The sequence below is a fragment of the Mus musculus genome, chromosome 16, assembly GCF_000001635.26.
Source record: "Mus musculus strain C57BL/6J chromosome 16, GRCm38.p6 C57BL/6J".
Taxonomy (NCBI): domain Eukaryota; kingdom Metazoa; phylum Chordata; class Mammalia; order Rodentia; family Muridae; genus Mus; species Mus musculus.
This window is the reverse complement of record NC_000082.6, coordinates 14,059,466-14,075,670: the sequence shown is the minus strand read 5'-3', so window position 1 is coordinate 14,075,670 and position 16,205 is coordinate 14,059,466. Positions and strand designations below refer to the sequence as shown.

Genomic DNA, 16,205 nt, shown 5'->3' with positions numbered 1-16,205 from the left:
GCTATAGCAAGTTCAACAGTCATGTCATGTCTGGAAGCTAGCATGTCATAGCACTCCTCCCAACCCTCCAACACTTACACTCTTTCCACCGCCTCTTCTGAGATGTTCCCTGGCCCAAGGGAGGAGGAGGAATGACCCTAGTTTTTGAGAAAGGGTCTCTCACTGAACATGGAGCTCATTGATTGGGTTAGATTGGCTGGAAGAAATTCCCTGAATGCACTTGTCTACACACCTCCCCCAGCACTGGGATTACAGACCAGCAATGCTGCATCCGGCTCCTCTCCACACCTTCCCAGTATTGGGATTATAGACCTGCAATAAACTCAGGTCTTCACACTTACATGGCAAGCACTCTGATGACCAAGCCATTCCCCTGCCCCTTCTCTGTACTGTTTATTTTCATTTTTAATGGTGAGTTTGTATTAATTAATTATAAGTCTGTACTATTACTACTACTACTACTACTACTACTACTATTGTTACTACTATTACTACTATTACTACTACTAATAACAATAATAATAATAATAATATATGTATATGAATGTATGTGTACATGTGTGATGCTAGAGATGAAATCCAGGGCTTTGCTCAAACTAAAGAAATGTTCTCCCATTGAGATACGCAACCAACTCAGCTCTTATCTGGATAGTTTTGAAAAACTTGAATATTTTTAATTTCATGGGCCACTCCTTTCTTTGGAGACCACTATCATCACACTGGCCTCAGCAGAACCCCTCCATTCTCTGGCTTTTTTTTTTTTTTGGCCTCACCTTTAGTTAGAGTGCTTGGGTTCTGGCCACTCTCATAGATTCTATAAGCCATGAGCTATGACCCCATATCTTCCCAATCTTTGACCAAACCTTTCCTAAGTCATAGCACTTTTGCCTCTCAAATTAATTCCTATGCAGCCTTCAAGACATTCCAGTGCTCCTTCTGGAACCTTCTCTATGCTCCCAGGCTAGTTCAGTTCCTCCCCCTTCAGTTTTGTGTTTCTTCAGACTGTAACCTCCTTAGAGGGATTCAACTTCTTTGTTTCCTGCATGGCACATCTCAGTCAATATGTGATTTTTTTTTTTTTAAAGAAAACAGGAAAGCTGGTAGGTGGGAAGAACACACAGTCCTGGATTCCACTGAAACAATGCAAAGGGAAAATTCCAAATCCTATGAGAGAGACACCAGGAGGATAATAACACCTATCAAAGGCAGTGAGTCACTCCGGGAGAAACACAGTTAACCACTGGTAGTTTAAGTAGTGCAGTTTTGCATTCTGTCAATGAGCTCCTGAGGTTGCTGCCTCTTCCCATGCCTTCCATGGTCCATCACCTGTTCCCTGTCTTGTCTCCCACATCCTCCATCCCCACTCCTAAAATCCACCCAACTCTCACACTAACACCAACAAAAGATAACACATAGTTGACAATGTCTTGCCAGCCTAAATCTGGTCCCATGTCTGGCGAATGCTCTCTGCTTGTAGGGCATGTATTCTCATTCTCTCTAGCAGTCTTAGAGAGGTTAAGTCAACCAAGATCATAGAGCTGGCAAGATTCTAGAGACAATTCAGGGACAATTGCTACTATAACACTGTGTGCATGTGTACCCAGATATCTTCTTCTTGTCTTTGTTCCATTTTTGTTGTCATGGGCCTTTTAAAAGACTCGGGAATTAGGCCAGGTGTAGTGATCCACCCAGGCATAGCTCTGTGAGTTTGAGGCTAATCAGGTCTACACAGTGAGTTCCAGAATAGCAAGAACTACATAGAGAGACCCTGTATCACAAAACCCAAACCAAACAAACAAACAAGCAAACAAGCCAGGGGTTTTCTTGGCAGGATTAAAAAAATTTTGGAAAATATCCCATATTTTCTATCATCCCTCAAAACCTCTTCAGTGTTTGAAAAATGTTCTTGACATAGGCAATAAAATATTTCTCCCAGTTTTGTATAAGGATTTAGAGGGGGTGGAAATTAATGTATTCCAGGCTGGCCTCCAACTCCTTATGTAGCTGAGGCTGGCCTTGAACTCCTGATTCTCCTTCCTCTATCTTTCACGTGCTGAGATTGCCAGCCAGATAGCCAGATCCAGCTCTACCTTGTATATGACACACTTGGTAGAGAGCCATACTATTTTTAAAATTTTATTTGTAATTACACAAATCCCAAGTTAAATAACATTGTGGGCTTGGTCTGAGAATGGTCAGGGATGAAAAAGAGTCTCAACTGCAAGATACCAGATCTTCTGTCCCCTCCCACCTACTCCTGAAAAACTGGTAAACTGGGCCACTCTAGCTACAGAGTCTGGAGTCTGCCTCTACCAAAGCACAGAGGGTCCCTCTCTGAAGCTGTTGGCTATTTCCAGTCACCTCCTGCAAGTTTCATTAGAGTTGTTGCACTAACAGATGTAAAATTGCTTTGATGACATTTTGTTTTATTTTGTTTTGTTTTAATTCTTTGAGACAGGGTTTCTCTGCATAGTCCTGGTTATCCTGGAACTCCCTCAATAGACCAGGTTGCCCTGGAAGTCAGAGATCCTCCTCTGCCTCTGCCTCTGCCTCTGCCTCCTGCCTCTGCCTCTGCCTCTGCCTCTGCCTCTCTGCCTCTCTGCCTCTGCCTCTGCCTCCTCTGCCTCTGCCTCTGCCTCTGCCTCTGCCTCTCTGCCTCTCTGCCTCTCTGCCTCTCTGCCTCTCTGCCTCTGCCTCTGCCTCTGCCTCTGCCTCTGCCTCTCTGCCTCTGCCTCTGCCTCTGCCTCTGCCTCTGCCTCTGCCTCTGCCTCTGCCTCTGCCTCTGCCTCTGCCTCTGCCTCTGCCTCTGCCTCTGCCTCTGCCTCTGCCTCTGCCTCTGCCTCTGCCTCCTGAGTGTGATGTGGGGTTGTGATAGCCCAGGACTACAGAGGAAAGGTAGTGGAGAGCTTCAACTCTGGATACCTCAAATGAGGATGGGAGGAGTCAGCTCGCTCCTTCATCCTAAGTAGACTTTATTATACTGACAGTTATCAGGCTTTACTCCTTGTTTGACCCTATAAGGTTTCCGTGCCACACAGCCCCTGAGTATGCAGATGAAGCATCTTCCAACACCCTTGTCCTGGCCAGTGATGCACAGACACACAAACCTTGCCCCCAGAAACCCTGGCCACCTCCCCAGGGGTATAAGTACCCATTTCTCCCCTCCAATAGATGAACCAGTTCTCAGAAGCTATTCTGGGGTGTGTGTTCTTTCTGCTCACTCACCACTGACCAAGATCCTGCCTGCATCTGCCCACCCTACTGAGCTTTCCTCCCTCCAGTTCTGCCTGGTGTGCAATGGATTTGACTACCCCAAGTGAGAAGCAGACAGAGAGTTGCACCTAAATGCTGGGATTAAAGGCATGTGCCACTACTGCCTGGCAGCTTCTAATAATTAATGGTAAGCCAGCCTCATGTTTATTCAGCACCATCATTAGTGGCCTTTTTTTTTTTTTTTTGTAGGGAAGAGGGATCTTGGGGCTTACTGAAACAGGAAGGAACAGCAAGTACCTTTTGCTGGTGTTCCAAAACTGTAGAGTCATGTGCTGACAAAGGTATCTACTGGCTTGGGGCAGGGAGTAGTGTCTGGATGGACCTGGGCTGGAGTCATTTATCAGTTTCTGTGCACATACCAACTTGTCCCCCGTTTAACTACTGGTAAACAAAGCTCCTGAAAATTGAGCCCAGGTCTGGGGGCAGACACCTGTCATCTCAGCCTCTTACAAGAAGAGTGGGTGTTTGAAACAAGCCTAGGCTATGCAGTGAGTCATCTCAAAATTCCAAACCAAAGAAAGCAAATAAACAACAAGTTCCCAACATGTATAAGTGAGATAATACTCATCAAAAAGAAAAAATATGTACTGAAATAATCAGACTCTAAAGTATGGCATTAAGTGAAGGAAGCTGGTTTCTGAAGACCATACCATGTATTATTTCATTGATAGGGAAGTCTGGGGAAGGCATAATTATGGTGACAACAGATCAGGAGTTGTCAGAGGTACAAAAGAAATAGGGATTGACAGAAATGTTCCTTATCACAGGCCAAGTGTGGTAGCACACACCAATAATCCCAGCACTCTAGGCTGAGGCAGAGGAACATGAGTTCAAGGCCAGCCTGGGATACAGGAAACCTCTCAGAAAACCAAAGGGAGTAAAGAGATTGTTAGAAATATAACATCACTGGCAAGAATCAATAAGCAAGCAATGTAGGGGTCATCTCTTCAACCTGTTTTAAATTTCACCAGCATTTGATGAGAAGAGAAGCTGAGCATTGTGTGTAGAAAGATCCACAGCTGTGATGATGAAAATAGTTTCTGTTACTACATGCACATGCACACGCATACATACATACACACACACACACACACACACACATATACTCACAAACAAGTGCACATGCACACACACTCACGAGAGCACATGTACACACACATGCACCATACACACACGTGCACACACGCACATGCTTACATACACACTTTGTATTCATTAGTACTTTATACAGATGTTAGCAATTCATCCTAAGAACAAACTTTGCAAGTAGGGACTGTCATTTCTCTTCTAGATGAAGAGCTTGCAGACTCAGAGATGTTAAGTGGCCCAGAATCATGCAGCTACTATATGCTGTAGCCAGAATGCTGACAAACAGCCTGGCTTGGATACCACATGGAGCTCACTGCTGTTCCAAGCTATTCAGCTTACACAAGTTCAGCTCGACCCTCTTCAAAATTCCCCCACGTTCTGCAGATGGCAGGCCTTGTTTGACTTAGAAAGCAGTTTGGAGACTATCTATTGGTATTTGCTGACAGTCTTCACAAGGGTTGGAGAATTGTTCTTATGGGCAGGAGCATGGCTTTTCCATTGCTCGACATGGAAGAATTAGAATGGGCCAGTTGTTCTTAGAGAAGTTTAACAAGAGAGCAGGTCCTGCCCTAGCTCAGCCAGCCAGAGGCTCATGGGTGAGACTTTAACCACTTGGCCATGAATGAATGTATTGTGCGGTCCTGCAATGTAGTAGTGGCGTTCTGGCCAGACTGATCCTGTGGCAAGTCTCTAGCATTTTCTTGATCCTGACCATTTTTCTTTTCAAGTGTTCTCCCCCACCCCCTCTGTGTGTCTGTGTGTCTGTGTGTGTGTGTGTCTGTGTGTCTGTGTGTCTGTGTGTCTGTGTGTCTGTGTGTAGGCCAGAGAACTACTTTTGGGAGATGGTTCTCTCTTTCTACCATGTGTAACTCCTTGTATCAGGCTTGGCAGCTAGTGCCGTCTCCTGCCATGCCATCTTGCTGACACCCAGAGTGCCTCTGCTACCATCCTGAGCTCTCTCTTTGGGAAGTTCCAAATGAGAGCATTCTCTCCGCTTCCCCTCACTTCAGTGAGTCTGTAGCCCTGTCAATGACTTCAAGCTAGCCTCTGCTTTCATTTAGTTCTGGACAGATCTATGTAAGTGGGATGTTAGAACAGACCTTACGAAATTCTGGTTAAGAAAGCTTGGTGTGTCCTGGGTGTTGGATCTTTGTCAGACCCCACAACATTTTGGGGGCTCATCCAAGATCTAGGACACTGATATCCAAGCACAACTTTTTGAATTGTTAGCTTCAGGGAGACCTCTGGAGGTGAATCTAATATTCTGGTTCTGGTTTTGTGTGCTTCTTGTGACCCTTGAAAGAGACTGGATGCAGACCTGCTCTCCCAGTCTAGGGAGGATGAAGGCTGCTTCAGCTCTTTCTGGCCTCTTTTTGGCTGGGGATCTTGTTTGTTTGTTTTTTCTGTCAGTCTCTTTGACATGTTCTGTCTACATTTTTCAATGTCCAGTCTTACTTTTGCTTTTTCTGATCACTGTCTTCTTTGTCCTGGACTTCGTGATAGAATTGGAGTAATCCACCGTCCACCCCCTTGAACTGTTCATCATTTTAAGGAATTTTAGAAGAGCATTTCTCAGTCTTCACAAAATCTACTCTGGCAAACTCAAGACCTTCTGCCAGCTTGAATGGCCCACCTCTAAGACTGGCCCATGGGGGGCACTTTCATTACTATTATTATTATTACTATTATTATTAATATTTAAGACCTTTATTAACAGATGCTTGCAGTTTGTTGACTTTGTTGAAAAAATCAAGTTGTAAACTTTATTACAAATTAAAAATGAAGTTCTTAAAAATCTCAACTTGACCAGATATGAAACAATTTAAAAACCATTAAAGGTGTATTGAGAAAAACCAGGCCTTTTTTTTTTCTTCAAAAACATGCTTCTCATTACCAAAAAGAGACATCGTTAGGTAAAAATAATAATAACCCCATGCTGCATAGATAGTGCAGATAGTTCTAATGTTATCTGATCAATGGGCAAAAAGCAAGCACTCAAGGTCTTCAGCTTCAATCTTGTTAATTTCTTTTTTTAAATTTAATTTTTTTTTTTTGGTTTTTTGTTTTTGCTTTTTTGGTTTTTTTTTTTTTTTTGTTGTTGTTGTTTGTTTGTTTTTTTGAGACAGGGTTTCTCTGTGTACCTTGGCTGTCCTGGAACTCACTCTGTAGACCAGGCTGGCCTCGAACTCAGAAATTCACCTGCCTCTGACTACCAAGTGCTGGGATTAAAGGCATGTGCCACCATTCCCCGCCTTAATTTTATTTTTAATTTATTTTCCTACACTCCATATTCCATTCCCCACCCCTTGCTCCATCCACCCTCTGTATGCTCCACATCCCACACCTTCTCCCTACCCTACCCTGTCTCTGTCTCCACGTGGATGCCCCCACTCCCCACCTCTCACCCCACCTGACCTCTAAACTCCCTGGAGCCTCCTGTCTCTTGAGGGTTAGGTGCATCATCTCTGAACATAGACCCAGAAGTCCTCTACTGTATGTGTGTTGGGGGCCTCATATCAGCTGGTGTATGCTGTCTGTTTGGTGGTCCAGTGTTTGAGAGAACTTGGGGGTCCAGATTAATTGAGACTGCTGGGCCTCCTACAGGTTCGCCCTCCTCCTCAGCTTCTTTCCACCTTCCCTAATTCAACAACAGGGTTAGCTGCTTCTGTCCATTGGTTGGGTGCAAATATCTGCATCTGACTTTCAGCTGCTTGTTGGGTCTTTTGGAGGGCATTCATGATAGATCCCTTTTGGTTAGCGCTCCATAGCCTCAGCAATAATGTCAGGCCTTGGGACCTCCCCTTAAGCTGAATCCCACTTTGGGCCTGTCGCTGGACTTTCTTTTCCCCAGGCTCCTCTCCATTTTCATTCCTGTAATCCTTTCAGAGAGAGACAATTATGGGTCAGAGGTGTGACTGTGGGATAGCAACCCCATCCCTCACTTGATGTCCTGTTTTCCTGCTGGAGGTGGGTGTTCATTTCTTATTGCTGGAATTTCATATTCATTTTTTCTTGTTGGATGACCAAACTGGATGATGGTAGAGATGGTAAGTCTGCTCAACCTCAGGAGCTAATGGATCGGCTGCTTTTGTCTCTTTGCCATCTTGTGGTTTAGGGTTCTCTGGGCGTCCGCGTCGGTAATTGAAGTTGCCGCGATACTGACATAGAGGTGGCTGCAGACCTTGGGTATCATCTCCTTGATTTTCTTTGTCCTCTTCATTGTCATCCTCTCTAGGTTATCTTTGGCGAGGAGGGTCCCTGTGGAATCGCGGTCTGTAACCCCGATACAGATTCTGTCTCACCTTGCTCTCTGGCACCTTGGCTGTCTGCACCCTCCATCACTTCTCCTTGCACAGTGGGGTTGGAATACTGTGGTTGCTGCGCATAGGGTCTCCACATGTAGTAAGGTGGAAACCTTTGCCTGCATTCTTTTTCCCATTTTCATTATTCTGGTAATTTTCCTGGCAATTGCGTGGAGGGCCCTCTGACATGGATAACATCTATAATGGTTACGGTCTGCTGCGTATTTACTGCCTTGAACTGGAACTCCACCAGGGCCTGTAACATTTGCTGCCTCCGCATCTTTTATTCCTTCAACCACATCAAACTCCACAGTCTCTCCATCTCCTACACTGCGAAGGTACTTCCTAGGGATATTCTTCTTTATGGCAGTCTGGTGTACAAATTCGTCTTCCTTGGTGTCATTCCTGTTGATGAAACTGTATCTGTTCTTTACATTGAACCATTTTACTGTTCCCAAAACCTTCGTTGCGATGACCTTCTTGCCCCTGCTGGCAGGCACCACCGGGCCGCCACTACCCGCGCGGAGCTGGGCTTGGTGTCGGTGGTGCTGAGGGCGGTGGCAGGGACGGCAGGTGGCTGGTGGGTCTTGGCCTAGCTGCTCATGGTTGCTGAGATGGTAACTGGGGCCTGCAGCAACAGCTGAGGCTCCTCCCAGGTGTGATGGCAACTAGGCCTGCAGCAGCCGTCTCAGTGCTCTCTGGGGTCCTGGGCACTTTCAATTTAACTGTGATTTACTCCACATAGGCAATCATCTTTAGATGACAAGGACATCCCAACCAAACCCCCTATATTGTGACTTGGTGATACCTTGTGGAAGAGCCACTTAAATGGCTCAAAGCCATCTTGCTGCATTCCATTGGCACCCCTTGAGTCCTTCTCCTCAGACCCAAGTCTCAGAGGGATGATAAGGAAATTCCTGTTCTCCCAGTCATGGACAGGGTCATCTGTGAGACCCCGACTTAAAGCGTTTCTCCCTGAAAGGTAAAGCCCCTGGATGTTTCCCAAGCGTGTTTCCCCTGATCTCTAAAAATACAGCCAGAAAGAAGCTCTTTGTTCTCTATAGCCAGCAAAAAGCCTTTTTGTTTCTGTGCCTTACAGACAGAGATGCGATGATTGTGGGGAGACCTAGCCAGGCGCTTGTTTGGCTCCCTGTACCAAGGACATGGAGATAGATTCCACAGAGAAGAGCTGTAGCCAAACTCCTCCCAATTCCTCAGCTACTGTTAAAAGCCCCCTGCTGTTACTGCTTGGAGTTGAACTCCCCTGCCCTGTCCTCAGCTAGCTGACAATAAAGCCTCTTGCAGTTTGCATCAGGTGTGGTTTTCTTGAGTTATTGAGGTACCAGCCAGCTCATCCCTGGACTTGAGCGGAGGTCTCCCCAGTTTCGGGGGTCTCACAATACTTCCTACCTACCCCCTCCACCCCTGCCTGACTTTCGTGCTACCTATGGATGTTTTCCTGCATCCCCTCACCCCTTATCCATCTTCACCTATAACCCCTTTCTAAGTCCCCCTCATACCAGGTTAGATATCAAGGAAACCTTGAAGAGGGAGCATCTACTTCTAGGAGAGTCCCCACCTTACCTCTTTGTCAAACCTCTTCCATGGGCCCCCAAGATGGGGCCAAAGGGTGGCCCCTTTCATGATCTATACCTCATCTTTGACCAGTAACTTCTATAACTGGAAGAATCACAACATTTCTTTCTCAGAGAAACCCAGGATTTAATTTCTCTCCCGGAGACTATTTTCTATTCCTATCTATCAACTTGGGATGATTGTCAACAACTCCTGCAGACCTCTTTACCTCAGAGAAATGAAAACACACTGAGGAAGCCAGGGAATTAGTTACTTAACAAATTCTGAGACCACTGAGAAGGTTTTGCCATTCAAGCACCCAGATGGGGACCCTAACACAGCAGCAGGTAAGAGTCCTTTGAGATCTTTCACCAGACTCTCTTGGGATGTTTCTAAGTGGCTTCCAGCTGGCCTACAAATTTGTCAGAAGTTAGCCAGGTTACTTTGGGACGCAAGGAATCTCTCTTGGCCTGCAATCTCCCTGGAATGCCTCCTGGAAGCCTATTGGACTTACAGCTCCATAGATCCCAAAACAGAAGGAAACAGGAGGGCCACAAATATTGCCTTTGTGGCCCAGTCTGCCCCTAATATATATATAAAACCTTCAGAGATAGGGGCTTTGAAGGGGAAAAACCTGTTTAAATTGATTGAGGTTTCAACCCAAGTCTTTAATAACTGGGACACCCCAGATGATTGGCAGATGAAACATGGCTTGAGCTATGGTGGCTGCCTTCCAGAAACTAGAGGGTCCATTCCCAGGTTCAGATTTCAAAGGCAACAGGCCATTGATAAAGGGCAAGAGAAACCAATGTGCCAAATGTAAAGAACTATGGCATTGGAGGGAGATTGTCCTAAATGACACAGCTCTGGCAAGACCAAGGTCCCAGGATTGGACGAGGACCGAGTAGATCAAGGTTTGATCACTCCTCTCTTTGAGCCTACAGTAACCTTGAAAGTGGACAGGAAGTCAACTGACTTTCTGGTAGACATGGGAGCCCACTATGTGGTGGTCCAGGAACTCTAGCCATGAGATGCACCCTGGTGCAAGGAGCAACCAGTTCTAAACAATACCCCTGGACAACAAAACACCGTGTGAAACTCGGAAATGGTACTGTTATGATTCTTTTCTGTTTATTCTTGAATGCCCCTACCCTGTCTTGGGAAGATACTTACACAGACTTCATGCTCAAATTACCTTTAATGAGGAGGACATTAATGTAAGATTTTAAAAAAATAGACAGGCAACAGAGTGACAATGTTAGTCACCCTTTTCTTAGCTGAGGAATATGTACTGACACTTTCCCTGCACCCTGGTATCAGACTACCCTCCTGGCCATGATAATCTATTGGCCTATTTTTTGAGACAAGTTCTCCAGAGTCTGGGTGGAAGGCAACCCCCTCGTCTTCTCAAACACCAGGCCCCAGTCCTCATCCAACTCAGAGCTTTGGTGAAGCTCAGACAGGTGTATAAGTATTCCATGAACCTGGAAGCCTGACAAAGAATCACAATCCATATAAACAGATTGAGAAAAATAGGAATCCCAGTACCTTGTAGGTCCCCTGGAACACGCCACTACTTCCTGTATGGAAACCAGGCACAAATGGCTATCAAGCCAGTACAAGACTTAAAGAAAGTCAACAAAAGGGTGGAGGATATTCACCCCACAGTCCCTGACCCATGCTATCACCAGGCATACTTAACACGGTCTTGGACTTAAAAGATGTTTGTTTTTGTTTTTGGGTTTTTGTTTTGTTTGTTTGTTTGTTTGTTGTTTGTTTGTTTGTTTGTTTTCCCCAGACAGGGTTTCTCTGTATAGCTCTGGCTATATCCTAGAACTCACTTTGTAGACCATGCTGGCCTTGAACTCAGAAATCCACCTGCCTCTGCTTCCGGAGTGCTGGGATTAAAGGCATGTGCCACCATACCCAGCTTTTCTTTCTTTCTTTCTTTCTTTCTTTCTTTCTTTCTTTCTTTCTTTCTTTCTTTCTTTCTTTCTTTCTTTCTTTCTTTCTTTCTTTCTCTCTCTCTCTCTCTCTCTCTCTCTCTCTCTCTCTCTCTCTTTCTTTCTTTCTTTTTTAAAGTATACCTCTGGTCCCTAAAATTCAACCATAACCTGCCAACCTTGGGATGTCTTTGAGTCACCCATGCCCCTGTAAATAACCCCATCACTCTCATGGGTTCACCAAGCTGGACTTGACACAGAGCCTTCCAGCAAGTTCTTCCTACGTGGAACTGTTATGCTTTGATATTGTTCACCTTTTTGTTTCATTTATGGTATCAGATAGATATTGATGCCTGCATGGGAAAATCTAACTGTTTTCTCCTTCAGGATTTTCTGTGTTCATTTGTCAGGTTTTTCTGAATATCTTGTACCCTACTAGGAGAGTCTTCTTAAGCTCAAAAGTAAAATTTCCCTAAATTGTAAAGAACCCAAATTTTATAGCCTTTTTGTTTTTAAAACTTTAAATGTTGATGGCTATTGTTAAGTAAGTAGATTCTGTTTGTTTTTAGTTTTGTGCTTGCTCTTGGTCTGATATAAATGAGCTCAGGTTGAGCAACGACTTCCAAGCTATGCCCATCTCTGCCTCTGTCCCCCTGAGAGTCAAGCTTAGTCCTTAAATGGACTGTTATGGCCACTCAGTGTAAAGGACAGGATTATGGTTCCAAAGATAACTTTTCTAGTGACCTGGGAGCCTGCTACTATATGTAGCTAAAAGTAATGTTGCAGGCATGACTTAAATGAAGGTCCAGAATCCCCAGAATCATGCAAGTGGGTGGTAGATGGACACACAAATGTCCTCTAAGAAGGAGAGAGAATGGCACAACAATTTCTGCTGAGAGACATTAAAGAGAGTATAGTGAGGGCTTCAGAGACAGAGGAAGGGGCTACAGGCAAACAAAAGCAAGTGTTTTTGGATGCTATCTTCTGAGTATAATGATCATTGCTGAATTCTCTCTCTCTCTCTCTCTCTCTCTCTCTCTCTCTCTCTCTCTCTCTCTCTGTGTGTGTGTTCAAGTGAGCTCCCTATTTATGCATATGTGGAGGCCAGAGGTTGGCTTTGAATATTTTTCTCTATTGCTCTCCATCTCAATTGTTGCTGAGACTGTTCTCGCTAAACCTAGAGACAGTGCTGCTACAGTAGCGAGCTCGGGGAATCTGCCTGTTTCTGTTCTCTAGTGTTGGGTTATAGGTGCTTGCTTCCACAATCAGCTTTTATGTGGGTGCTAGAATCCGAACTCTGCCACAGCAAGCATTTTATTCCCTGACTCATCTCCCTGGTCTACTGTGACCCTCTTAATCAGAACAACTGTGCCAACTTGTAAATGCCTCCTTAGGATAGGTCCTGTTGGAATTTTCTCCATGAGAGGATGCAAAGATGATCTACCTGAGATTTGCCCACTAGCTCCAGCAGCTCCTCCCAGCTGTACCTAGATGCAGGTGGCCTCAGTCAGTGCTGGAAGCTATGACATATATGGAAGGTGTCTTAGTTTGGGTTCTATTGCTCTGAAACGCAATGATCTTGATCTGAGAAATCTTGATCTGAGAGTAGCTAGAAGGAGACTCTCAAAGCCCACCCCCAGAGTGACACACTCCCTGGCCCCCATAGGCTTGTTCAAACACACAAGTCCTTTGAGGCCACACCTAGCCATAACATAATGTAAAATACATTTAGTCCAATTTTTAAAGTCCCATAAGTCTCAACTTCTGTCTTAGCTTGGGTTTCCATTGCTGCAAAGAGACACCCTCCCTAGTGACACACTTCCTCCAACAAGGCCACACCTCCTAATCCTAATAGTGCCACTGTCCATAGGCCCAGCTTATTCAAATTAACACAAAAGGTTAACTGAAGAGACCCATATATGCAACCCTAAGTGACCCGTGGTCATCCGTGCTAACATGAAACTTTTCAGGGGTGTGGCTGTTTGTGGTTATCCAGGCTCCTGTATAACCACAAACAGCCCTGTATAACCCCTCAACCTTGCTCCTTAAATGGGCCCAATAAGCTTGTTGGTTCACCAAGCTATCTTGTCAAAAATCATTTCTTTGGTCAGCCAGGACCTGTCTAAGTAAATGTTTGCTCATGTCTCCCCAGGGAAATTTCACAAAACAGCAAGAAACACAGCTGCAGAAGCAGGAAAGGATCTCTTCCAGGAGCCAAGGCAAAGGCAGGAATATCTCAGATGCCTCAACTGTGTCCTTGGGAGGTGATTGCCAAGACTTCTGTCCTCCAAGACAGTAAAGAGAACAAGTGGCTATTGCATAAAGACTGGGTCTCTATACCTTGTCCCCACAGTCACAGAGAAGGAAACCTACTTTTCAAAGTGTCTACACTGGGAGCTGTAGCAGCACTGTCTATTCCTGAAGCCTGGGCACACACTCCCATGGCCATTAGAGCTATACTGCTCACACCCACTGACTTCAGGGCAGCTTGAAATGGGACAACAAGACAGTGGGAGAAGCAGTAAGCAGAGACCTGACCCACTCACCAAGTGAAGACAGTAATGTCATTGCTGGGTTTGTCTGAATATCAGGGGCCTGTAACGTCGCCATTAGTGTTATAAACAATGAGTGTAGATGACTCAGTGTGGTGGCCCTAGTAGAGATGAGTATCCAATAAGAGACATGTGGAACTCATATTTAGACTTACAAACACAGATAAAGGCCTCTGGAAGATGATCAAGTGCTGGAGAGATGGCTTAACTGATAAAATGCTTGTTCTACACACATGAGTCCCTGGGTTTGATCCCCAGTATGCACAAAAAATGTCAGGCTTGCTAATAGGTGACTGTAATCCCAGAACTATGGAAATGGGGACAGGAGAATTTCTGGGGCTTGATGACCAGCCATTCTAGTCAAATTGGTGAGCTACAGGCCAATGACAGACCCTGTCTCAAAGGAGGTGAACATTGTTCTTAAAGAGTATGTCCTCTGGCCTCCACATGCACCAACTCACATATGAAAGGACACATATAAACACATAATAATAGTGACATAATAATAGTATATCAGGAGCCTGAATAATAATTATGTATGTGCCTCCACACATATGTGCATACATGAGCACTTGCATATGCATGAACACACACATATATATACCCAGGAGCACAGTGGCATTGTTAGGGCTGGACACAGATGGGGAAGAGTGGGGTGGCTTCTCTGGTGTAACCCTCGATCTGAACTCTGCAACAAGAAAGTCTTAGTTAGGGTTTTACTGCTGTGAACAGACACCATGACCAAGGCAAGTCTTATAAAGGACAACATTTAATTGAGGCTGGCTTACAGGTTCAGAGGTTCAGTCCATTATCATCAAGGTGGGAACATGGCAGCATCTAGGCAGGCATGGTGCAGGCAGAGTGGAGAAGTCTATATCTTCATCTGAAGGCTGCTAGTGGAAGACTCACTTCTAGACAGCTAGGATGAGGGTCTTAAAGCCCACACTCACAGTGACAAACCTACTCCAACAGGTCTACACCTTCTAATAGTGCCACTCCCTGGGCTGAGCACATGCAAACCATCCCAAAGAAGAAGCATTATTCAGGGGTTAGAGTTCACTGGAGCCACTGTGGCTCGATTTACTAAGTGGTTTATAAACAACAAAGCTGAAAGCCCAGCATACATTCAGAATGAGTCTTTATACCTCAATTACCCAATCTAGAAACTCCGTTGTAGGCATTCCCAAAGGTATGCCTCCCAGATAATTCTAAATCCTGTCAAGTTGACAATGAAGATTAACCATTATAGGCACTAATTCCTCCTCCCATTTAATAATCAAAAGCCCCATCTTTTAATGTTTTCCCCCTGGGGGTCCCCTATCAGTTTATAGGCAGGGAATGCTCTCTGTTCAAACCATAGTCCTGGGGGAGGAAAGTAGGGCAGGAACTGGGGATTTAAGCCAGGTTCAGGCAAAACACTGACCAGGCATAAACAGAGTGAAAGCAGGGACACAAAGGTTCCAATGGGAGAAGGGTCCTGGCACATCTGTGAAGTGACAAGCTAAAGGAAGCATGAAGGGGAGGGTCAGGGCTGAAGAATGCTAACAGAGATGAGAGTTAATGTTGAATGAAACTCAGTCCTCAGCAACAGCATTAAGTGGTGAGATGTTTATGAGGTGATAGGTCAAAGGGCTCTGCCCTCGAGGATGGGCTCAGTGCCCTTATCTTACCTTAGGGTTAGGGTTAGAGCCTTAGGGGTGGGGCCAAGGTGATGGCTCAGCTGGTAAAAGCCTGACAACTTGATTCCTAGAACCTGGCAGAAGTCATGTAGGGAAGGCCGTGTAAGGAAGTGAGCTTTCTGGAGATGACCCACTATCTCCCCACCATGGCTGTGATGGGTATGCTCTAAAGAGGCAAGGACTCTCGGGTCTTTGTCCTAGGATTGCTTTGTGCTGATATGCCGTTCCATGCTATAGTCCTCACTTATCTGACATGGCGTAGGAAAACCCTCGTTGCCTATCATTTCCTGGGCATTTACTCACTCTGTTGGGTAGATTTCCTACACAATCAATATGAAGATCACATATGTACTTTCACATAATGGTGCTGTTTAGATGAATTGATGATTTTGTAATTCCTGATAATGATTTTATAGAACTCCTGGATTGATTCAAATAATTTGAAACTTCCTGTAGAATAAAAAAAAAAAAAAAAAAAAAAAAAAAGCTGAACAGAGTTCTGAAAACCTTCATATGTTACAACCTGAAAGCACTGAGAAGAGAAATAGGCTTGGAACATATTTACAATCAAGGGAAATATTCCTTCTAGGTTAGGAATGAGGCCACTGATCTTGATAACTAAGATCATAAATTATGATTGGGCAATTTATTATGGATGCAAGAATAGAAAATAAATGATTGACTAGTTTTACTACACAAGACTCCAAAATAATAAGACACAAGACAGATGATTTGTTTCTTGACAAAAACCTTGCTTAATAACTATTGCTTTAAATTTACAAGGAACTTACT

General features: G+C 44.8%; 1 protein-coding gene and 1 pseudogene across 2 annotated transcripts in view; both read right to left on the bottom strand.

Moving 5' to 3' along the window:
- The window catches only part of Bmerb1 (bMERB domain containing 1), a 118,441-nt gene that overhangs the window by 29,382 nt on the left and 72,854 nt on the right, over positions 1 to 16,205 (bottom strand). The window lies entirely within an intron of this gene.
- Positions 7,335 to 8,371, bottom strand: Gm15808 (predicted gene 15808; annotated as a pseudogene).